The sequence below is a fragment of the Octopus bimaculoides genome, chromosome 16, assembly GCF_046866305.1.
Source record: "Octopus bimaculoides isolate indiv1 chromosome 16, ASM4686630v1, whole genome shotgun sequence".
In the NCBI taxonomy this organism is placed as follows: domain Eukaryota; kingdom Metazoa; phylum Mollusca; class Cephalopoda; order Octopoda; family Octopodidae; genus Octopus; species Octopus bimaculoides.
This window is the reverse complement of record NC_142943.1, coordinates 38847897-38873290: the sequence shown is the minus strand read 5'-3', so window position 1 is coordinate 38873290 and position 25394 is coordinate 38847897. Positions and strand designations below refer to the sequence as shown.

The 25394-nt window shown below is 35.2% G+C and overlaps 1 protein-coding gene across 23 annotated transcripts in view; it reads left to right on the top strand.

Annotated features, from left to right (window-relative positions):
- Positions 1-25394, top strand: part of LOC106879787 (diacylglycerol kinase beta) — a 398611-nt gene that overhangs the window by 76282 nt on the left and 296935 nt on the right. For 12 of the 23 annotated variants that reach the window (XM_089364493.1, XM_089364471.1, XM_089364499.1 and 9 more), the window contains exon 2: positions 8539-8635. The exons of the other annotated variants lie outside the window; for them this stretch is intronic. The gene's annotated coding sequence lies outside the window, so the exon portion shown is untranslated. The remainder of the gene's footprint in view (positions 1-8538; positions 8636-25394) is intronic. 23 annotated transcript variants of the gene reach the window in all.

Here is a 25394-nt window from a genome sequence, read left to right as displayed (position 1 = left end):
GTTGTTAGTTGGTAGTTGGTTTATGGCTGGATGGAATTTAGGCATTTCACAATGTGTGAACTTTGTGTTCATGTTTGCTTCACCATTGCTTGACAGTTGGTGCTGGTTTGTTCATGTCCTTGTGACTTAGTATTTCCTCAAAAGAGACTGATTGAATATGTGTCAGACTTAAAAAAAAAAAAGAAACTTCACGGTGTCTACAGTCCAGGGACTGGTACAATTAAGTTTAAAAAATAAAAAAAATAAAGTTAATTAATTAACTAACTTGTATCATAATGATAAGAAATTAAATGCAACCAACTCATGAGTTTTCAATGGCAAAATGACCCTCACAAAGCATAAAAACTCTGTTTCAACACAGGATTTCATATCAAGAATATCTATAAAACAAATCTGAAAATGAAATATTGCAAGTAATTTTCTATTAAAATATATTTATTTATTTTTTTTACTGATATTCCTCAGGTAAATGAATTAAAATAGGTAGAAAGAAATACAATGTCATGGTACAGTAATAATGGTTTCAAATTTTGGTAGAAGGCCAGCAAGTTGACCCCAGTGTTCAACTAGTACTAATCTTATCAACCCTGAATGTCAACCTCGGCAGAATTAGAACCCAAAATGTAAAGACAAATGAAATGCTACCAAGCATTTCACCCAGCGTGCTAACAGTTCCGCCAACTTACCATGTTTAAAGGTTATGTACATTGTTGGAACACATGACCTGTGAACTTGCAGGTCACTCTGTTATTGACTTGAAAATTTTGTTGAAGTAAAAAACAAACAAAAAAAAAAACTGAGAAAAAAAGAAAAGCAACAGCATAATTCAGTGAGAATGCTCAAAATAACTTTGAAGTAATTTCCCATAAGAAGTAAATAAGTACATTTCATGACCACTGCAAGGAAAAGTGCTTTAGAAATTCATTCATTATTCCACAATTCAGTATTGTATTTCTGTTGACATTAAGAAAAACCAGTGTCAGGGTTACCAAAAGCAAATATTCTCAATTTCACATATTCTAAATAGCAAGTATTTTATGAGAACATTAACTTTTGCTATGTTTCATGGACAAACTTGATATTTTAACCCTTTCCACTTGCAGATTACTTTTGTCAAACGTAACACTTATTTATTCACATTGTTCTGAAATAATCTTGCATAGTTTTGTAGCTTTTGAGATTTTGATGATGTGATTGTTTATTTTCAGAATGACATTTTAGGATAGGTGTGAGAGACCAGATCTAGCCGGTTTGTACATGTAGAAAAAAGATGTAGAATAATAATGTCAGGATTTGGCTGGTTTAAATGCTAAGGAGTTAATCTGTCATCAGCCAAATTATATTGATTCCGGTTTCTTTTTATATTTGTTGCATGGTTTTGAAGAAATTGAAAGCAATTTATTTTCAGAATGACATTGTAGTGTATGTGTGTGAGGCTGGATCTGGCTAGTTTGAATACAGATCAGGTAGAATATTTAAAAAAAAAATTTTAAAAACCATCGAGATAATTCTTTTATTTCTTTCAGTCATTTGACTGTAGCCATGCTGGAGCACCGCCTTTAGTTGAAGAAATCGACCCCAGGACTTATTCTTTGTAAGCTTAGTACTTATTCTATCTGTGTCTTTTGCCGAACTGCTAAGTTAAGGGGACATAAGCACCAACGTCAGTTGTCAAGTGAAGATGGAGGGACAAACACAGACACACAAACACACACACACACACAACAGGTTTCTTTCAGTTTCCAACTACCCGGCGTGCTAACGTTTCTGCCAGCTCGTGGCTTTATTTGGTCTCTTTTGGTTTCTGTCAATGAAATCGACTCACAAGGGTTTGGTTGGCCCGAGGCTATAGAAGAAGACACTTGTCCAAGGTGCTGCATAGTGGGACTGAACTTGGAAACATGTAGTTGGGAAGCAAGCTTCTTACAATACAGCCACACACACACACGTGTGTGTGTGTGTGTATGTATGTGTGTGTGTGTGTGTATGTGTGTGTGTGTTGTTTAATAACAGTTTGATTTGGCTATCTTCTTTCTAAAGAAATCTTCAAATATTTTCAAATGCTTCAGATTTGTTGGACCAATGCCAGATTGACACAATGTTCAAAAAAGACACTGTGACATTTATGGCATCTCTCAACATTCATCTTCATTGTATTACTAATGTTTCTTTTAATGACATTTTTACGAAAAAAAAGACACTACTCTACCTCCTTCTCCTTCTTCTCTTCCTCCTTCTCCTTCTTCTCTTCCTCCTCATGTGTATGTATATGTACTTCTATATGCGTGTGTACGTTTATGTGCGTGTGTGCATATGTATTTATGCATGTGTATGTGTGCGTATATATATATGCATGCGTATATATATATGCATGCGTATGTATATATGTATATATAAATCTGTGTGTGTATGTGAATGTATATATATATATATATATATATGTGTGTGTGTGTGTGTGTGTGTGTGTATGTTTGTGTATTTGTCTGTGTGTATACATGTATGTTTATGTACTTACCATCATGATCATTGTCATCGTCGTCATCTATCTGTCTAATAATTTACTTTGGCTTCTTTAATATTTGTGTCTGAAGTGTTGAAGAATTTCTGTATTCCTTTGAGTTGTGTATGCCTATGCAATATATCATCATCATATATATATATATATATATATATATATATATATATATATATATCATCATCATCATCATCATCATCGTTTAACGTCCGCTTTCCATGCTAGCATGGGTTGGACGATTCGACTGAGGACTGGTGAAACCGGATGGCAACACCAGGCTCCAATCTAATTTGGCAGAGTTTCTACAGCTGGATGCCCTTCCTAACGCCAACCACTCAGAGAGTGTAGTGGGTGCTTTTACGTGTCACCCGCACGAAAACAGCCACGCTCGAAATGGTGTCTTTTATGTGCCACCCGCACAGGCCAGTCCAGGGGCACTGGCAACGATCTTACTTGGCTTGCCGGGTCTTCTCACGCACAGCACATTTCCAAAGGTCTCGGTCAGTAGTCATCGCCTCGGTGAGGCCCAATGTACGAAGGTCTTGCCTCACCACCTCAGCCCAGGTCTTCCTGGGCCTACCTCTTCCACGGGTTCCCTCAACTGTTAGGGTGTGGCACTTTTTCACGCAGCTATCCTCATCCATTCTCACCACATGTCCATACCAGCGCAATCGTCTCTCTTGCACACCACAACTGATGCTTCTAATGTTCAGCTTTTCACTCAAGATACTTACACTCTGACGGGTATTCACATTGACATTACACATCCAACGGAGCATACTGGCTTCATTCCTTGCGAGCTTACGTATGTCCTCAGCAGTTACAGCCCATGTTTCACTGCCATGTAGCATGGCTGTTCGTACGCATGCGTCATACAGTCTGCCTTTTACTCTGAGTGAGAGTCCCTTTGTCGCCAGCAGGGGTAAGAGCTCTCTAAACTTTGCCCAGGCTATTCTTATTCTAGCAGCTACACTTTCAGCGCACCCACCCCCACTACTAACTTGGTCGCCCAGATAGCGGAAGCTATCGACTACCTCTAGTTTTTCACCCTGGAATGAGATAGAAGCTGTTTCCTGTTTTTATATATATATATATATATATATATATATATATATATATACATAAACAGGGTGCGATGGGTAAATTGTCACCATTTTATATTTTTAATTTCGCACATTGCTTGTTTTTGATTTTGTTGACTACACAGTATTGTAGGGTCAGTTGGACACCGTCTATGAGAAAAAAACAGCATCATGGTGCAATTCACTCTGCCAGAAATTTGGAAACAACATGCTGTACTGCTTGGCATTCGTGCCAGAAGCTCATACACAGACATTTCAGCGTGTTTGGGTGTCAATCTGAGGACAGTGCAGAGGATTTGGAAAGAGTTGAATGAGTCTAATGGTGATTATGAAGGTACAGCAGCTTGGAAAACTCACTCGGATTGTTCTGATAAGAAAAGAACTCCTGAGTTTGTTGGTGAGATCCAAACCACCATTGACAACGATCCTTCCAAGTCAATCAGGTCCATTACCAGGGACATGGGAATGTCTGAATTTCTTATCAGGTCAGTTGGGCCCCAATTAGGTGGCCCTTAAAAAAATAGAACCCCCCCCATCCCTTAGGACATTCCCCGAGATTAGGGAGTTGCTGGTTTTAGTTTCATTGTTGTTACACCAACGATCTAGGAGAAGTTAATGAACATAAAAACATAACGGACAGAAAGACATCACTCAAATTTCATCATCATCATCATCGTTTAACGTCCGCTTTCCATGCTAGCATGGGTTGGACGATTTGACTGAGGACTGGTGAAACCAGATGGCTACACCAGGCTCCAATCTGATTTGGCAGAGTTTCTACAGTTGGATGCCCTTCTTAATGCCAACCACTCAGAGAGTGTAGTGGGTGCTTTTACATGTCACGCGCACGAAGGCCAGTCAGGCGGTACTGGCAACGGCCACGCTCAAAATGGTGCATTTTATGTGCCACCTGCACAAGAGCCAGTCCAGGGGCACTGGCAACGATCTCGCTCGAAAATCCTACAAAGGCCAGTCAGGCGGTACTGGCAATGGCCACGCTCAAAATGGTGCATTTTATGTGCCACCTGCACAAGAGCCAGTCCAGGGGCACTGGCAACGATCTCGCTCGAAAATCCTACAAAGGCCAGTCAGGCGGTACTGGCAATGGCCACGCTCAAAATGGTGCATTTTATGTGCCACCTGCACAAGAGCCAGTCCAGGGGCACTGGCAACGATCTCGCTCGAAAATCCTACAAAGGCCAGTCAGGCGGTACTGGCAATGGCCACGCTCAAAATGGTGCATTTTATGTGCCACCTGCACAAGAGCCAGTCCAGGGGCACTGGCAACGATCTCGCTCGAAAATCCTATGAAGGTCAGTCAGGCGGTACTGGTAGTCTTTTTTCTCTTTTTTCACCTCATCTTGTTGAATGCTAATAAAGACAAGTCCTGCTAATGTTTTCGTTTTACCCTTTTTTTTCTTTTTTTGTCTTGTTGTCAGTACTTCGTTTCTTTGCTTTTTCTGTTATTTAAATGGAACCTTTCATTCCAAATAGCTTTGTTGTCGATTTGTCATGTTCAAGATTCAATGCTGCTGCTGCTGCTGCTGCTGCTGCTGCTGCTGCTGCTGCTGCTGCTGCTGTTGATCTTGTTAATGTTGTATTTGCTTAGTCCTGGGTTATACCTGATTGAGTAGACCTATGATCGAAAGTGTTCCAGCCTTGATCATTTCATTTATTTTTATATTTCTTTTAGGCAGCATAATGTATCCAGGACTACTTTAAGCTGCAAAATGGTAATAATGACTGACTTAGGAGGGAAATCTAATTGCTATTTTTAGCACGTTGAATGGCCATGTAGAAGCTCCCTCTTTGGCTTGGTTCCTCCCTGTCTGTATAAACAAGTTGTTCTATATGTGAACACATGCACATGTGTGCATTCATACATACATATGTATGTATGTATATAGACACAGGAGTGGCTGTGTGGTAAGTAGCTTGCTTACCAACCACATGGTCCCAGGTTCAGTCCCACTGTGTGGAACCTTGGGCAAGTGACTTCTACTATAGCCTCGGGCCAACCAAAGCATTGTAAGTGGAATTGGTAGATGGAAACTGTGTTTGTGTGTCCGTAATTGTCCCCTTACCGTCGCTTGACAACCGATGCTGGTGTGTTTACGTCCCCATAACTTAGCAGTTTGGCATAAGAGACTGATGGAATAAGTACTAGTCTGACAAAGAATCCTGGGTTTGATTTGTTCTACTAAAGGCAATGCTCCAGCATGGCTGCAGTCAAATGACTGAAACAAATAAAAGAAAAGAATATATTCATACACACACATATACATACATACATACATACCTACACACACACACATACATACATACATACATACATACACACACATACATACATACATACATACATACATACATACATACATAGAACATGGTGTTGTTGGCGTTGTTTTCTTCTATTGTGGTAATTTCTCTTTAATATGCTTCAATCTAACAATGGTAGTTTTGCAACATGAGCTGGGAAAGTGGAGAGGTGCTAGAGGTGGTAGTGTCAGTTGTGGTGATGGTGGTGGTGGTGGTTGTGGTGTTGTGATGTACTTGCATAGCAAGCTGACTATCTGACTGCTTATTGACCTTAATTTCTGTTTCCATAGTTACCTTTCTGTCATCAAAAATCTTAAGCTTCTGGACATTACATATGTATATTTATGTGTGCCTATGTCCATTAATGTGTATGTGTATATATGTATGTATTTATCTATATATCTATCTATCTATCTATCTATCTGTCATTTATCTATATCTGTCTATCTATCTATCTACCCGTCTGTTTGTCAGTCAGTCTATCACACTCTCTCTCTCTTTCTCTCTCTCTCTCTCTCTCCCTCTCTCTCTATCTATGTATATATACATATATATATATATATATATATATATATATATATATATATATATATACATATATATATATATATGTATATCCATATATGTGTGTATATATAATGTATATATATATATATATATATATATATATATATATAAAGTATGACTGTATGAGTATGTACACATCTATCTATCTATCTATCTATCTATCTATCTGTCTGTCTGTCTGTATGTCTGTCTATCTCTCTGTATATACATGCACACACACACACACACACACACACACACACACACACACACACATATACACACATACACCCCTACTCCCCACCCCACACATACATGTACAAATATGTGTACACATAAATATCTTTGTTTGCATGCACAATCATGTATTGTAAGTGTGTGTGTGTGTGTGCGTGTGTGTGTGTGTGTGTGTGTGTGTGTGTGTGTGTGTGTGTGTGTGTGTGTGTGTGTGCATTGAAAACAGGGAAAGACCTGATTTGCTTGTGTGATTGGCTAATATTTTATTGACACTGATGGGATGGAAAGAGGCACTTAAAGATAACAATATGAGTGAGCGAATTTAGTGACTGTTGAGAGCTTCTGAGGCTGTGTGTGTGTGTATATATATATATGAGTAAATATATATTAAAAGAGTGTGTACATATAAATATGTATGTGTATATATATATATATATATATATATATATATATATATATATCAGGTCATTCCATAAATAATGCGGTTTTTTTATACTTCTTTTATTTTTCAAAATTAAGATAAACAAAGTTCTTTTTTAATCTAAAATATATCCTCCTTCATTTTCTACTATGCTCTTCCATCTATTTGGTAGACTTGCAAGGTCTCTCTTCCAAAATTCATTTGTCTGTGATAAAAATTACTCCTCCAGCATTGTTCTGACCTCATCTACAGAATTTATGTTTTTTCCGTCCAAATGATTTTGAAGACAGCGGAATAAATGATAATCAGATGGGGCAATATCTGGTGAATATGGTGGGTGGGGCATCGTTTTCCATTCAAACTGCTCCAGCCTTTGGAACATCATCCTTGCTGTATGTGACTAAGTGTTAATCTGATGGAAGAACACCTTTTATCTTCCAACTAAAGGTGGTCGTTTTTCTTCTCGTGCTGACTGAAGCTGCTCAAGCTGCTTGCAGCTGATCTCCTTTGTTCTCGTTTAGTTTTGGTTTAAAAGTTAAAAGTGGACTAAACCTTTCATATCCCACCAAACAAATAACAACACCTTACATGGGTGAAGGCCTTCTTTAGCCTCGGGTGCTAGTGTTTCTCCTTTCCCTACCCATTGTCTTCGGCCCATGACATTTTAATAGAGAACCCATTTCTGATCACCAGTCACTATTTGGTCACAATTTCCAATAGTTAATTCCTTCACTGAGATCCCCACTGTTCGTGTTAACATAGTTCATATGATAAACAGGAATTAAAGAAAATATCATTTTTCATCTCTGTACATCTGTAATTATGTGTTTATAGAAGTTGGCTCAGTCGTTTTAGCGTCAGGCTCACAATCATGAGGTAGTGAGTTTGATTCTCTAACCGGGCTGTGTCTTGTGTTCTTGAGCAAGAAACTTTATTTCAATTTGCTTCAGTTCACTCAGCTGTAGAGATGAGTTGCAACATCACTGGTGCAAAGCTGTATTGGCCTTTGCCTTTCCCTTGGATAACATTGGTGGCGTGAAGAGGGATGATTGGTATGCATGGGCGACTGCTGATCTTCCATAAACAACTTTGCTCAAACTTGTGCCTTGGAGGGTAACTTTCTAGGTGAAATCCCATGGTCGGTCATGACTGAAGGGGGTCTTTTAATACTCAGAGTTACAGATATATTTAGTGATGAAAAACAATGCAGAGGAAATAATAAGTTAATACAACCACATGTTTGAACCTAAAGCAGTGTTTCTCAACCATTTTTTACCTATGATCCCCTTTGATTCTTGTCTTACTAAGATGGACTCTACTAGCCATTCAATGATAAAAAGAATAATCTTATTATATTTTTATAATCAAATATTAGGAATTGCATAAAAATAATTATTAAAATATTTTGTGTATTGTAGAAATATAACCAATTTATTGCGGATAAATTTTAATAACAAAATCTTAAGTGGACCCCAAAGGGCCATGTGGACCCCAGCTGAGAAATATTGGCCTAGAGTAAGTTTTTTTACAATATGATTTTTTTTCATTACATACTAAGCATGCAATTCAATTCACTGTTGTGCTGAGGTACGAAATCTTCTGATGTGTATAGATGTGTATATATGATATACTAAGAACTTTCATGTAGCTAAGTTAAGCCAACATAATACTTGATTTCTTCATAAAATTCAACTCTGCTTTTGAGTGCATGGTATTATTCTAAATCTATTTATTGAGTGAGTAAGTAGTGGTAGACAAATAAAGGATACAAAAGAAAATTACATGTAAGACATCAGGAAAATTACACAAATTGGGAATCAAATGTAAATATTATTCAGTGACTTTCGGAAAACCGCTTAGAGGGCGGTGTTTTAGCAAGTATTTTTATAATAGGAAAATAAAGCAAAAGAAAAAAAAAACTAGAACAGCATATTAATGGTTTCCTAGCTTCTGCAACTAAGGTCACTAGACGGTCTGTGATATGAGTTTTTCTGAACAAAATGTATGAAATGCCATTATTGGTTCTGGTCAAAGAAAAAGCATTTGTCTGGAATAAAAGGAGGGTACAGGCAGCATTTTGAAGTGTGCTATGCAGTTCTGTGTGGCTCTTTATCGTTTTTATTTTGGTTGCAAATGATGGGGTTTGGCGATGCAAATGTGAAAAATAGAAATTAGAATGTATGTCAATTACATATATTTATTGATCAAATGCGAAGATACATAAGTTTTGTGAGGCATATTATATACATACATACATACATACATACATCATGTGTGTGTGTGTATATATGTATATATACATATATATACACACATACGTACAGAAAGAGAGAGATCATGAAGGAAAGAGAATTTATTGAAAAACTGTCATACTCATTGTCAAAACCAATGGAGGTCTATGTACTTTATATGAACACATGTTGATCCTTGAATGTATATATACATTTATGTATGTGTTGTTATATATATATATATATATATATATATATATATATATATATATATTTTATGTATGAGTTGTTTTATATATATATATAAACACATATACGTATATATGTACACATAGTACATGTGTATTTGCATTGATATGCATACAGGTATGTGCTTGCTTAAATTACATACATATATGATTTATGTTTATATATATCTATATCTATGTATATATATATATATATATATGTGTGTGTGTGTGTGTCTGTGTGTGTACATATATAGACCTCTGTATGTTTATATACAAATATATACAGAAGTAAAAAGTGCATACAGATTTATGTATAGATGTATATGCGTATATACATACATGCTTACATACATACATACATATGTATAGATACATCCACACAAAATGAATTTCTATTACGTATTGTCTATATGTATATAGACATGCATGTAAGTGGTATGTGTTGTCTTTCTGTTTGTCCACACACATGTATATGTATGTATATATGTATATGTATATATGTATGTATTATATGTGTGTCTCATATATAAATACATACATACATGCATGCATACATATGTATATATGTATATACAGACAGATGTCTGTGCAGTTTATCATGTTTTGTAAATTAGCAACTTAACTTATGGAACATCATGTATATTTGTTTAACTCTGTGTGTGTGTGTGTTTGTGTGTGTGTGTGTTATTTGTGTTAGTATCTAAATTTGAGCTGATGTATATGTATGTTCCTTATTTCTGTGTGTGTACATATTTGTCGGTGATTGTCACTATGTGTGTATTGTCATTATATAAACTATGTAAAGATTGTATGTATGTATCCATGTATGTATGTGTGTGTATGTATGTATGTGTACTATTACTTTTGCTCCGTCATGCTTATACTCATTTGTATAGTATACAAAGAATTTTTTTTTTCCCCTTTGTAGGAACATCCATTTTAAATGAATATTGACTTCTTTTCTGAGAATCGCAAATTGGATGCATGTAATTTGAGTCTTATTTTTCTCTCACAACTTTTAGTATTCAACAAACACATCTACTTTTTGCTCTTTTTTGCCTTTCTTCATCATTTATGCCATTTTCTCTACATTAACAATAAAATTGTTTCATTTTTATATTGAAAGTTTAACGTCTTTTTTTAAATTTATTTTGTCTACCACCACACCCCACCACATCCCCTTCTTGTCCTGTCCTTTGTTTTACCTATTATTATCTATTAATGCCAGCTTGCATATATATATATATATATATATATATATATATATATATATATATATATATATATATATATATATATATATATATATATATATATATATATATATATATCTATATATATATATATCTATCTATATATATATATATCTATATATATATATATATATATATATATATATATATACATATATATATATATATATATATATATATATATATATATATATATATATATATATATATATATATATCTATCTATATATATATATATATATATATATATATATATATATATATATATATATATATATATATATATATATATCTATCTATATATATATATATATATCTATCTATATATATATATATATATATATATATATATACATATATATATATATATATATATGTATATGTCTGTGTGTGTGATTGTATATAATTATCTATCTGTCCGTCTGTCTGTCTGCCTACCTAATCTTCTTCCCTCTTCCCCTTCTCCACTCCTTTCCTTCTTCCCTCCTCACTTCCCTTCCACCATCCCCTCCTCCTCCTCCTCTTCCTTCCTTCCTCCATCCTCCTCCTCCTCCTCCTCCTCCTTCTCCTCCTTTCCTCCTCCTCATCAATGTCATCATCATTCTAATATTTACTCTTTAATGCTTTCATGGGTTTGATGAGATTCATTGAGGCAAATTTTCTCTTGCCAGATGCTTTTTCCTCTTATCAACCCTCCAATGAGAAATTGCGGAAAAAGCAGTAGTGCTTGTATGACAAAGTGGCAGAAAAACACACTTATATATATATATATATATATATATATATATATATATATATATCTCATCATTCATCATCATTTCATTTAATGTCCGCTTTCTATGCTACCATGGGTTGGACGATTTTTTTCACTTAATTTTCACTTTATTTTTGAGAGTAGCCAGATTCATATTTAGTATTCTCATTTGTCAGAGCAGTCGATTTCATTTCAGATATTCTCATTTTAAAAATCATCTCTGGCTAATCTTTGAGAAGACATGGGTGTTGCTTTGGCAAAGGTTTGTGCTCTTTGAGCGCTCTTGTTATTAGTATTATTATCATTATTATTAGTGGCAAGCTGGTGGAATCATTAGGACACTTTGCAGCATTTCATCTGTCTCTGTGTTCTGAGTTCAAACTCTGCCAAGGTTGATAAAATAAGTACCAGTTACGTACTGGTGTCAGTGTAATCAACTCACCCCTCTCTTGAACTTGCTGACCTTGTGCCGTTATTTGAAATTATTTATAATTACTATTATTAAGGCCGCAAGCTGGCAGAATCATTATCATGCCAGGCAAAATGCTTAGCGGCATTTCGTCTGTCTCTACATTCTGAGTTCAAATCCCGCTGAGGTTGACTTTGCCTTTCATCCTTTCAGGGTCATAGATTAAATACCAGTGAAACACTGCAGTTGATCTAATCAACTAGTCCCCTCCCCACAAATTTCAATCTTTGTGCCTTTAGTAGAAAGGATTATTGTTGTTGTTGTTGTTGTTGTTATTATTATCATTATTATTATTAGCGTATGCCATCAAAGTGACACTGGGGTACAAATATATGAAGCCCAGTATATCCGGCATGACTACCTGTCTGATAAGGGTACACTAGGTACATGCATCACAATCATGTGTGCGCAACATGGTGATTTCATATCAAGATAAACAGTGCAAGACTTTGCAGGTGGGAACCAATTAGAAATTCCTTCTGGTCAAGTCACCCATCCTGCACAAAAGGTCACTCAATAATGGTTGTTTAAGGAGGATGAAGAAAATACCCATGCTTCCAGAGGTGAATTACTCAAATCCTCAAAGAATTCCTCTAAACATATGGCTATGATGTTTCCCCACTACTCCTGCTCATGATCTGAGATGCACATATCATCAGTCACTAACAGACATGCTCAACTGGTTCAGGTGAAGCAACTGACAAACAAATCTGGAATTGTGCAGAATATTATTATTGTTGTTGTTGTTGTTGTTGTTGTTGTCGTTGCTGCCACTGTCGCTGCTACTGCTGTTGATGTTGTTAATATTATATCTGGAGTTGAAGGAATATTTTCAAACTAGCTGTATAATGGAATCAAAATTACAATACTTGGATTTAATGGTAAAAAGTTTCTTTTGATTATATTGCTGTTAGAAGATTTTGGAGCAGTTTCAGCGTCCATTTAATTTTTCTTCAGGGTGGAAAAATGAAGTTTGTATTCAGACATTTTACATTATTATATTTCATAACATTTCTACTAACTTATGATTCAACATGGCTTCTTGTATTGTGGTAGTGGGGAGAGTTGCTCACTACAATGGTGGTAGCATTCACATGAATAAATGTTTTCCAGCTAAAAATTTGTGAAAAATATAATGAAATATCAGCACAGATTTTTAAAAAAATGGAAGACAAAGACCCCCAAAACAAACAAGAAATGAATACAAACATCATCAAATAAACGCACAAAAAAAAAGATTGTAAAAAAATGGACACTTGCAACAAAAATGGTTAACAACAACAACATCAACAACAATCACAGAAATTTTGATAAACAAAAATAGTTTTGTATTTTGATTTTTTGTTAGAAATTTAAGTAGAGAACCTTCTTCATTTTATGTGAGTTTGACTTGTAACAGACAAATATAACTTATGGAGAATGTGGCTGAGTAAAATACAGTGTGGTAACACTATATTATAGAAATAAGAACATTTTTACTTGAAACTATCACACAAGTTCCAGAAGATTTATTTGTGCATTACCGTAGCTACAAGAGCTTGTGCCTTTGAAGAAACAGTTGGAAGCAGTTCTGGTTGATGTGTGAAATGAGATCTCTTGTATTTGGTGCAGAAATTCATATGGGATATGGAACTATATTACTTTGCTTTTTAAAACGAAGAACCAGGTTAGGATATAAGTTGAGTTAGCACATTATACACCTGCTGTAGACTAATTACATATATGGGGCAATGAAATATAAGGGTATGAAGAAAAGGCTTTAAAACTGGTGGTACATTGCAGAAAGTTCAATATTCTACTCACATAAAGGCAAAGCCCATTTAAGGGCCATTCTATCGAAAAGAGCTACAGAAACTGAAAAATAAAAAATAAATACGCCTTTTTAAAGCCTGGCCAGGCTCGTGGGCCTGGTTTCCCGGTTTCAATGGCGTATGTGTTCCCCAGCTGGACGGGACACCAGTCCATCACAGTGTTACTCGTTTTTGCCAGCTGAGTGGACTGGAGCAACGGGAAATGAAGTGTTTTGCTGAAGAACACAATGCGTCGCCCGGTCCAGGAATTGAAACCACAAGCTTACGATCATGGTGCCGACACCCTAACCACTGAGCCACGCGCCTCCACATACAGAAACTGAAAAGCTTTAAAAAAAATTTTAAAAAGTTAATGAAAAGTACATAACTAGTAACAACAAACTACAGGATTATACTTTTCCCAAGGTGCTACCAGTCACAGCTTTGAAAACAATTGCCTGGTTCTTGGTTCCAAGAGCTGGGCAGGTGGAACCTATGGGTCACCTTCCACTAGCCATAATCTGCAGTGCCACCCTATCACCTTGCAGCAACGAAGAGTTGAAACTGCAATCACAACAACCTCTACCACTACTACAACCACAACAGCCACCCACCATTATCACTTTCACCACCACCAACACCACCACAGCAACAACCACAGTATCAAGCACCATCACCACCACAACCACCTCCACCATCACCACTACAGCTGCAACAACCAAAACTATCACCACCACGACCACCACCACTACAGCAACAACAGCAATAACCTCTGCTACTGGCAGTGAAATTTTTCAAGTGTCACTATTGATCCTTAAAGAGGAAACCATTGAACAAATATTGTAATCTCTCAGGACAAGAAAAACAACAACAACAACAACAGCAACAGTAACAACAACAACAACAAGAGCTGCAAAGACACAGAAAGGAAATGGTGTTAGTTTTGTTGAATGGATGATAAATAGATAAAAAAAACAACAACAAAAAAACAAACAAACAGTGCAGTTTTTGAGCAAGATAAAAGTTATTTTAAGTTGAATGTGGACTTCAAAATTAGTTGGACTCCCTGATAAAGCACTTATCTTATCTCCTCCTCCTCCTCCTCCCCCTCCCTCTCTTCTTCTTCTTCTTCTTCTTCTTCTTCTTCTTCTTCTTCTTCTTCTTCTTCTTCTTCTTCTTCTTCTTCAGTTTAGGAAATTGTGAAACAAAGTGAGAGAGACAGAGCAAAAAACTTTCTGGCTTTTTTTGTTTTTTGTATGTTTATAGAAAAGAAAAGAAAAACTCTGTTGAATCCATTGCCAGCACAAAAATACTGTGGTGGTGTTGGTGGTTGTACTACTACTACTACTACTACTACTACTACTACTACTTCTAATTCACTCTCTTCTTTTCCATCTCGTCTTCTTTCAATTCGTCCCTTTCCTCCTCCTCCTCCTCATCATCATCATCATCCCCTCCTCCTCCTCCATGAGGTCCCTAGTTGAGCAGGTATATGCATGAAGTGCATTCCTGTCATGACCATCTCTCCGCCACCCTTACACATCAACAATTATTATACAACGTATTCATTTTAGTTTTAAAAATAAATTATTGACTTGTTTAAAAGCATTGTACTTATGTAAAGTAATAATAATGTTTTCTTGATTAAACTTAATTAATTGTCTACATTTGTCCAGTGTGATTAATTCAGTTTAATTACACTATGCAAGGTCGGCTAAACAAATTAAAAAAAATAAATGGATTCATTCTAAAAGTGCATCATACTTCATTTATTTTAAAATGGAAGGATGAAATTTGAGGGAGATTTAACTGCTATTTCTAGCAGGTCGAGTGATCACATACTATATAGGCTCCCTTCCTTGACTGGCTCTATGTGTGTTATCACTTTTCATTTTGCTATTGCCATCATCATCATCATCATCATCATCATCAACATTATTATTGTGGTTGTGAAGAGAAGTAAAGATGATGATGATGATGATGATGACCAGGATACTACTGCTGCTGCTGATGTTGTTGCTGCTGATGATGGTGGTGGTGGTCATGATGGTGTTCAAGTGTTTATGTTGTTAGATGTTATCACATACATTGTTTTATTGCTGTTTAATGTAGTCAGCGAGGCACCTTTAACATATTAAACTACCATTATTATCTGTAAGTAATTTAATCAATGTCAGACTTTAACAGAGAGAGAGAGAGAGAGAGACAGAGAACTATATAGTATATATATATATATATATATATATATACAGACACACACACACACACACACACACACATATATATATATTTACTAGTAAGTAACCAGTAACTATAATACTACTGTTTACATAAGTTATCATTGTCATGTTGCAAAACTACTGAAGGCTATTATAGTCCATTAAACACTATCGGAATAGTCTACACTACTATCATTATTTTCAATAGTCGACTTATTGTTGTCGCTGTGGGTGGCGTCGATGTTGTTTTAATTTCTAATTTTCCTTGCTTGTCTGGGTCAGTCAGGAATCGTTGAGGCAGATTTTTCTGTGACCTGCTGTTCTTTCCGATCAGGTGCTAACACCTCATTTGATTCCAAGCAAAATTGATGTTTCTCTGCGGTTGGACATTGTTTTCGTGGAAGATTGGAAACAAAAGGTGCTGTTTCTATGATGGTGATGCTCGTTTGCGACTATTATGCGATGTTAAGCCAAGGACACACACACACACACATTCTCACATGCAGGCACCCCCCCGCACACAGCACATACACAAACAAAAACACCAAGCACACACTCATATATACATATGCATACACTGACATGCGATATTAAGACAAGGAGACTCACACACATACACATGCATACACACAAATGCACATAAGCATACTTATTCACTCAGACACATGCACATACACATACTCTCATATGCAGACATACACACACACACACTCACACACACATGCACAAACATAACACACACATGCGTGCACACATAACACACACCCCCATATATACATATGCATACACTGAGATGTGATATTAAGGCAAGGAGACTCACACACACACACATGCATACACACATACACATACATACACATACACAAACACCAAGCACACACATATACAAATGCATACACTGACATATGCACACTCAATCACTCACATACACACACGTATATAAAGCAGGCCTCTTTCAGTTTACCAGATCCACTCATAAGGCTTTGATCAGCCTTGGGCTACAGAAGTCCTAGCCCTGAGCTGACCAGCTGTAGTAGACATTTGTCCAAGTTGTCACATAGTGGGACTGAACCCAGAACCATGTGGTTAGGAATAAAATTTGTTATAATTTTTTCCTGTCTTCTATCTTTTCCTTTTTACTTGTTTCTGTCATTAGACTATGGCAGGGGTGGGGACCCCCCCCCCCCCCGCAATTGCACTCGCGAGCACATTTTATTGCACCCATAGGCTGATATATTTGCATGTACAAAATATAAATTTTTCAATTATAAAATTTATACAATGTTCGTAGGCCTGTTCGTAACATAGGTCGCGTTTCCACTACGACTTAAAATGGTTAGACTCGAATGGAAAAATCATCCGGTAATTACCATTTGTAGTGAATGGTCTAGTTGATTTCATTGACCCCAGTGGTTGGCTGATACTTATTTTATCGACCCTGAAATGATGAAAGGCAAAGTTGACCTTGGTGGAATTTGAACTCAGAACATAAAGACAGATGAAATGCAGCTGAGCCTTTTGTCCAGCATGCTAACGATTTTACCAGCTTGCCACCTTAATGCTGTTGTATATTAACTGTTTCAAATTGTATCACACTCTGCAGCACCTGTTTACAACTCAGTACATTTGTCCAATTAAGAGTTTGATACAGGTGTACTAAACAGCTGTGATAACAAGATATGAACATGTGACCTCTTGATAGCATACTGGTTATCCAGTATGTTATTAGCGGGGTCATGGTGGCACATGACTTAATGGTTAGGATATTTTGCTCATGCTGCTAAGGTCATTAGTTCAGTTCCTAGACCAGTTGGCACATGTCCTTGAACAAGACATTCTGAGTCATGTTGCTTCAAACTATTTGGCTGTGATGAGAAGCAATTGGGATATTGGTGTAATCCCTCTCCATCAAGCTACTACATCCTGATGTTCCATTTAGTCGGGGTTGAAGTGCCTGTATGAGTCTCTATGTATACTTGCAATAACTTAGACGCCTAAAGTGATTAGTGAAAGCATGACACAAATTAACCAAACCATGCTCAATTGCAAGCGGTGGGTTGGCTGTACGATCAATTTAGTTATTTGCACTTTTACTGTATAAACAACTCACAGCCCCCCCCCCCCAAAAAAAAACAAATATACAGACAAATGCTGAGTAATATAAGTAATATTACAATATACTGTGCTGAGTAACATGATAGACTGTGTTGAGTAATATTATGAGATACACTCCCTAAATGAGGATTTTTTTAGTCAGGCCTTTTTATTGAAAATCATTTTTTTATTTTTAACAATTGGGATATCTTTTACATTTTTGCAAAGCCCTTCAAAGTTAAAATACTATGCTACAGCTGTTATTTAATTCCCTTTGTTCTCATCTCAAAATTCATGTCTTCATTGGATATGGTAAAAGTGTTTGTGTCTATAAATTAATTGAGACCCATTATAACTGTGGGTGGGAATCATTATTCTTTTACAATAGGATTGCTGTAATCAACACCAGTGTAATGTGAGTCAAGTTTCTTAAATTGGTCTAGCAGTTGAGTGATAATTCTCTTTACAAAGTTAAGTAGGTGTGTAATTATGTGGTGATGTACATATGTGCATATAAATATGTATGTGTGTGTGTGTGTGTGTGTGTGTGTGTGTATGCATCACACAAACACATGTATATACATATGTATGTACATGCATGTGTGTATATATATATATATATATATATATATATATATATATAAAATTTCATCCACACACTCACGCATACTTGAACATACATACTTTCATACATATGTATATATATATATATATATATATATATATATATATATATAATTATGTGTATTTCTTCTATCTTAATGAATAAAAATTCTTCTGATAGAATAAATGGGTTAATAGAAACCAATGTAGCAAAGAACACAAAATAACTGTGGTTTAGTTCCTGTTTTTAAGGCAGGAACTCCTTGAAATTTTGGGTATTTGAGTATATTTAGATGATTCCCATGCTTTCCCTGATGAGAAGGTTACAATTTTAATATCAAAGATCCCTATGGATCACACAGGTTGTAATCCTTTGAAACATATGTAGGAATAAAGTATGCAATTATAACATGCGTTTTCTCCATTCCTTAAATTCTTATATATATATATATATATATATATATATATATATATATATATATATATATATATATATATATATATGCATACACATAGGCAACATACACGCACAAATATATATGAAATTAAGTAAATAACAAAGGAACGGTAAATTATACAATGAACTTCGTTAGCTTACAGCTGTTTCTACTGTGATATGCACATGCAGTCAGAGCTGAGTGCATGTGCATCACCTTACAATTTCCTTGGAGCTTCGAAAATGAAGTGCAAGCTATCTATCTCACTGGCTCATCTTACTCTGTATAGACTGTTAGGGCTTCATTATTTCAAGTCCCATAATGAATAAAAACCAAATTTGAGTATTGCGGGATTCGAACCCAAGCACAAAGGAGGATTAAATCAAATAATATGCTCTACATAGCATAACATAGCCTAATATCTTGGCTGTCTTCATTTCCAGCAGTGAAGACCAATCTAATTCTTTATATTTCTCTCTCTTCTCGATCCCTGGATAGAAAAGTAGCTGAAAAGACTTGGATCTCTGAAGTATTTTGCTAATGTCCTGATTAATCTGTTCAGGCAGATGATCAGTGCTAGCAGATTAGGGCTAGACCTTGTTAAAGCCTTTGACAAGATAATAAATGCCTATAAGTTGATAATAGCTTCTGCAATTGTGAAAAAAATATCTATTCATTGTGTCAAATGCAGATAAGAATAACACAGTAATTAGATTTCTGTGTGTGTGTGTGTGTGTGTGTGTGTGTAAAAGATATATGTGAATCTAAATATACATATGTGTACAAATGTGTATGTATAAATGTATATGTGTATATGAAAATGTATGTAATGGAAGTATGTGTGTGTATACACACACACATATATGTACATCTCAGTATCATATATATATATATATGTATTTATTTATGTATGTATGTGTGTATATATATATATATATATATATATATATATATATATATATAGATAGATAGATACCTACACACGCACACACACATGCATACAGGCACATATTTATTTGTATTTATTTATCAATTAGTTAATGAAGCAAGAGCAGAGGCTGTGTGAACTGGTGAGATCAATGTGATTGATGTTCAAGAAGGACAGGAGGAAAATGATGGTGGTTGCAAGATGTAATCACAGAGAATTGGTACTCTGGTTTAGTATTTAGTGTATTACTGGAGACTGTGACACATATAGAAGATGTAGAAAGGAGAAATGGCAACATCAGGTGAGGGTCAGGTAGATGTTGTAGGCAGCAAGCTAATCTTGAGTAGCCCAAGCTGTAGCCTAGGCAAGCATACCAATGATCAAAGACATTCCAGCCATGACCTTTTCAACTTTGTTTTTACAGATATCTTTTCTTTTGTCAGTTGTCTTTCACCTGTTTCAGTCACTAGACTGTGGCCATGCTGGGGCACTACCTTAAAAGGTTTTTAGTCAAATGAATCAACCCCATTACTTATTGTTTGTTAAGCCTGGTACTTATTCTTTCAGTCTCTTTGCTGAACCTCTAAGTTATGGGGATGTTAACACACCAGCACTGGTTGTCAAGCGGTGGTGAGGGCTAAACACAGACACAAAGACACAATCATAAAGGTATATATATATATATATATATACACACACACATATATACATATATATACACACACACATACATATATATATATATATATATATACATGTGTGTGTGTGTGTGTGTGTGTGTGTGTATCTATACATATATATGACAGGCTTCTTTCAGTTTCCATCTATGAATCAACTCACAAGGCTTTGGTCAGCCTGAGGCTATAGAAGACACTTACAGGTGCCATGCAGTGGGACTGAACCTGGAACCATGTGGTTGGGAAGCATATTCAAAATATAGTTCAAGACCAAATTGCTTACTTTTAATATAACTTTGGGTATTTAATGCAAAAATTCTAATTTTCAGACCTATTTTTCAAACTTTTGGCCATGATTGTATATGTACAAATGTGTATATGTATATAATCCAAAAATGAAAGATATAGTTTAAATTTATATAAAACAAAGGATGAAGACAGGTGAAAGAACAACAAGCAGACGTATTGGTCTTCAATAAAAAGGAATGAGAAGAAAAAAAGTGAATAGAATGAAAAAAAAAATGGTGTGAGAAGAAAAATGTGTAGGTATTAACAGTTCAATATGATGATATATATGTACTTTCATTAAATATGTACTCTACACAGTTGTGGCCAAAAGTTTGGAATATTGTTTTTTAAAATAAAATTGTTATGCCCAAATACAATTTGATTCAAATATATACAGCATAGAGATATACTTACCTTATAACTGATCTAATGTTTCAATATCGAGAAGAAAAATTAGGCAAAATCAAAAATATAATTCTAGACCAAATTGCTTACTTAATAGATAGAAGCTAGTACATCACCTATGTGAAAATATGTTCCAAACTTTTGGCCACGACTGTAGTACTCAAATGTGGGTCAAATTTGTAATTTGAGGGGCAGTGGAGGTTGGGGAGGGCGAAGCAGATCACAAACTCAGCAGGACTGAATTATTTTCTGGCTCTGGAAAGGAAATCAATCTTTGAGATTTACTTTCAGAAATCTTATATTTTATTCATAAGGAGGATATGTTTGTGTTTGTTTGTTTGTTTGTGTGTGTGTGAACTGTTGGAGTTCGGAAAGTGTAGGACAAAATGCAGTGTAGTATCTGTTTTGGCTGTTTGTGTCTTGAGTTCAAATCCTGCTGAGGTTATCTCTGCTTTTTTATCTTTTTGGGTGGCCAATAAAATAAAGTAATATTCTAAGGCAGTGAACTCATTAAACTAGTTCAGACAAGAGCCCTATGCAAAAAATAATAAATGTGTGAGAGTGTGGAGGTATATAAAAAGAATATCAGCTTTGTTAAGGTCACAGACCTTGACAAAAGAACTAAAAAAATTAAACAAATCAATTAATCACAAAAATCTGTCAGCTCAGCCTCACAATATATATATATATATATATATATATATATATAGCAAGGCAACTGATGGTTTCATGGAGAGTACCAGAATTCCAATGTGGTTTGTTTAAAAAATTGTGAAGATTTTAACCAATGGGATTACCAACAATTATGCTTGTTCGGGTAAATGACCATTACATCATATTGCCACCTTTTATGACTTACTACAACAGAAACAGTTGTAAGCTAATGAAGTCCATAAGATAATCATATATTCTTTTGTCATCTCTTTTCTCTTATCACTGCTCTATGCTTGACTGGTGCTTCATTCAGAAGCACATGTATATTGAGTTCTACACTAGATTATTAATACTGCAGTGCCTAAGTGAAATATGCATATATACATACATACATACATGCATATACAGGCATGCATGCATATATATACATACATGCACACACACTTACACACACATGCGCGTGCACACACACACACACACACATGTATATAGTATACATATCATATACATGCTTAGAGACAAGTAGAAAAATATCTATGCAAAAAAGCATTTAAGTGGCTACTAAGTTATCAAGTATGAATGTGCATTGTTTCTGTGTGTAGGTGTATATGTGTATGTGTGTGTAGGTGTATATGTGTATGTGTGTAACTACACGTAGACTATTGGTGATTTTTTTTCCCCTCCTTCTTCCTTTTTTTTTGGACTTTCCTATGTCTTCTGTTTCCGAAGAAGAGCTTTGCTCAAAATGTAAAACAACCACTCTTTCTTTCCTTCTCTGAGCGTCTTATCAATACTTTGCACGTACCATGCCCTTGTGTTGTTGTTTTTTCTTTGGTTTTTTTTTTATTAACTATATATATATATATATATATATATATGTATGTATGTATGTATGATGGGTTTCCATCCACCAAATTCACTCACAAGGCATTGACTAGCCTAAGGTTATTGTAGAAGACACTTGTTCAAGGTGCTATGCAGTGGGGCTGAACCCAAAGCCACATTACCACATAGTTACAAAACGTGCCTCTTATCCACACAGTCATTAAAAAAACGTTTCGCTATCTATTTTCACTTGGTAAAAATCCATTAAATATCAGACCTAAACGAAACATGTCTGACTATCTTCAAACACAAAGGTGTCAAAAGTTTAAATGCTCATTTACTGTTCTTATGCAAATGTGTGAATGACTACATTCTCTCATCTGAAGAGCTTTTGAAATATCTTCTGGATTTAGTTCATGCACTTCTTCTATTTTTAACAAATGGTTACTTAAGTGAGATTTAGAGTTAACATTGAAAGTTCTCTTGTTTATTGACAATTGTATGGAATACAGAAATAATTTGTTATTAAAGGACATCAAAGTAATATTTTTGTCTTCAAGCACAACCATGGCATTATATGAGCTTTAAAGGCTTATTATTGAAGATAAATTTGTACAAGAATTTTAATCAAATACAATGATATTCAAAGCCAATCTGGCATAAATGCAAATGTTAGTAGTGTCATGTATGCAAGTCTCAAAAAGGACTATTCAAAATTGTTTCAAAAAAAAAAAAAAAAAAAAGAGAGAGAGAGAAAGAAAGAGAAGAAAAGATGTGTTTTCCAAAACAAGCACAGAAACTACTGCTAACAAAGGATTAGAGCTTATTAGAAATGAAATTCTTGATAGAACCACAAATGATACAAGAAAACAAGAGTGTGAAAATTGGTAGGCTATTGAAGTGGAAGCTTTGATGACAATGTTGGAAATATGTTGAGGAGAATGAACCAAAATTCCAGAAGAAAAATTCCAGAATATTCTACATCCAGTGTTCAGACATGAGAAGTTCTAAAAATACTTCATGACGTATGATATCGACCTGTAGAATTCCAAACACTCCAAAAGCAATATGAGTGACTTATGAATGAATTAAGAAATGTTACCACTAAGCTTTTTACTCAGGAGACTGCTCCTAGTTCTGTGCTACAAATGATCTAAATTAAGACCGTCTCTTGAAATTTTGTGTTAATTTTTATGTTCTAAACACTAAGCTCAATAACGACAACATTAATTTATTAATTCTTCCTTATTTTCAAAACTTGTAAGGTGGCTGGCATTAGGAAGGGCATCCGGCTGTAAAACCCATGCTAAATCAGACAGTAAAGTTTGGTGCAGTCCTCAGGCTTACCAGCTCATGTTAAACCATCCCACTCATGCCACCATTGAAAATGGATGTTAAATGATGATGATGATGATGATGATGATTGGAACAAAGACAATGTATCTAAACATAAAGTTGTTAAAAAAATGGGTTAAATATATAACATTTAATTCAAGTTCTAATTAATCAAATAAATAATTATTTCAAGCTAAGTGGTACCCCAGCATGACCAGTGACTTAAATATAAGAGTAAAATAACAAGGAGAGAAAAAAACATTTGTAATTTAATGTCTGCCCCTGCCTCTAACTTTTTTCTCATGTTTTTTTTTTTTTTTTTTTTTTTTGATAGTCTTCAGACTTTTAAGTTTTCGATAACAGAAATTCAGAATTTGTAAATACAAAACCAAGCACTTCTTAATATGTTAAAACGGACTCCAAAGAGGCTGGTATTAGTCTGCATCAGCGAGACTTATTTAATTTAGTAAATTGGTAAAAAGTGAATGTGCCATGAGGAATGGAAAAATCTAATGTTTTGGAGAGAGTTCTACAGGGAAAAGTTGAAAGAAGAGAAATTAATGAGAGACAGCAGCCAGTGGTTCTTAAAAGGGGTCCGTATAAGATTTTGTTGTGAAAAATTTATGTGTTAAATTGCTTATACTTCTAGAATTCTTTTACTTGTGTCAGTCATTTGACTGCAGTCATGCTGGAGCACCACCTTAAAGGGTTTTAGTCAAAGAAATCAACCAAAGACTTATTCTTTGTGAGCCTAGTACTTATTCTATTGATATCATTTGCTGAACTGCTGAGTTGCAACAAGGATGTAAACACACCAACATCGGTTGTCAAGCGATGGTGAGGAGACAAACATAGACACACACACACACATATATACACACACACACAGGGTTTCATAAAAACTGAAGGACTGCTGCAATAAGTGTGTGAATCTGAGAGGGGAATATGTTGAATAAAATCATAATTTATTGATCCTGCTGTATTTCCTTTGACTCCAAAGCCAGGAACTTTTCAGCCCTGTCCCTTTGTGTAGTGAATAGCTATTAGGGTCCACCTGAGTAAAATAGGAATCAAAGGGATCC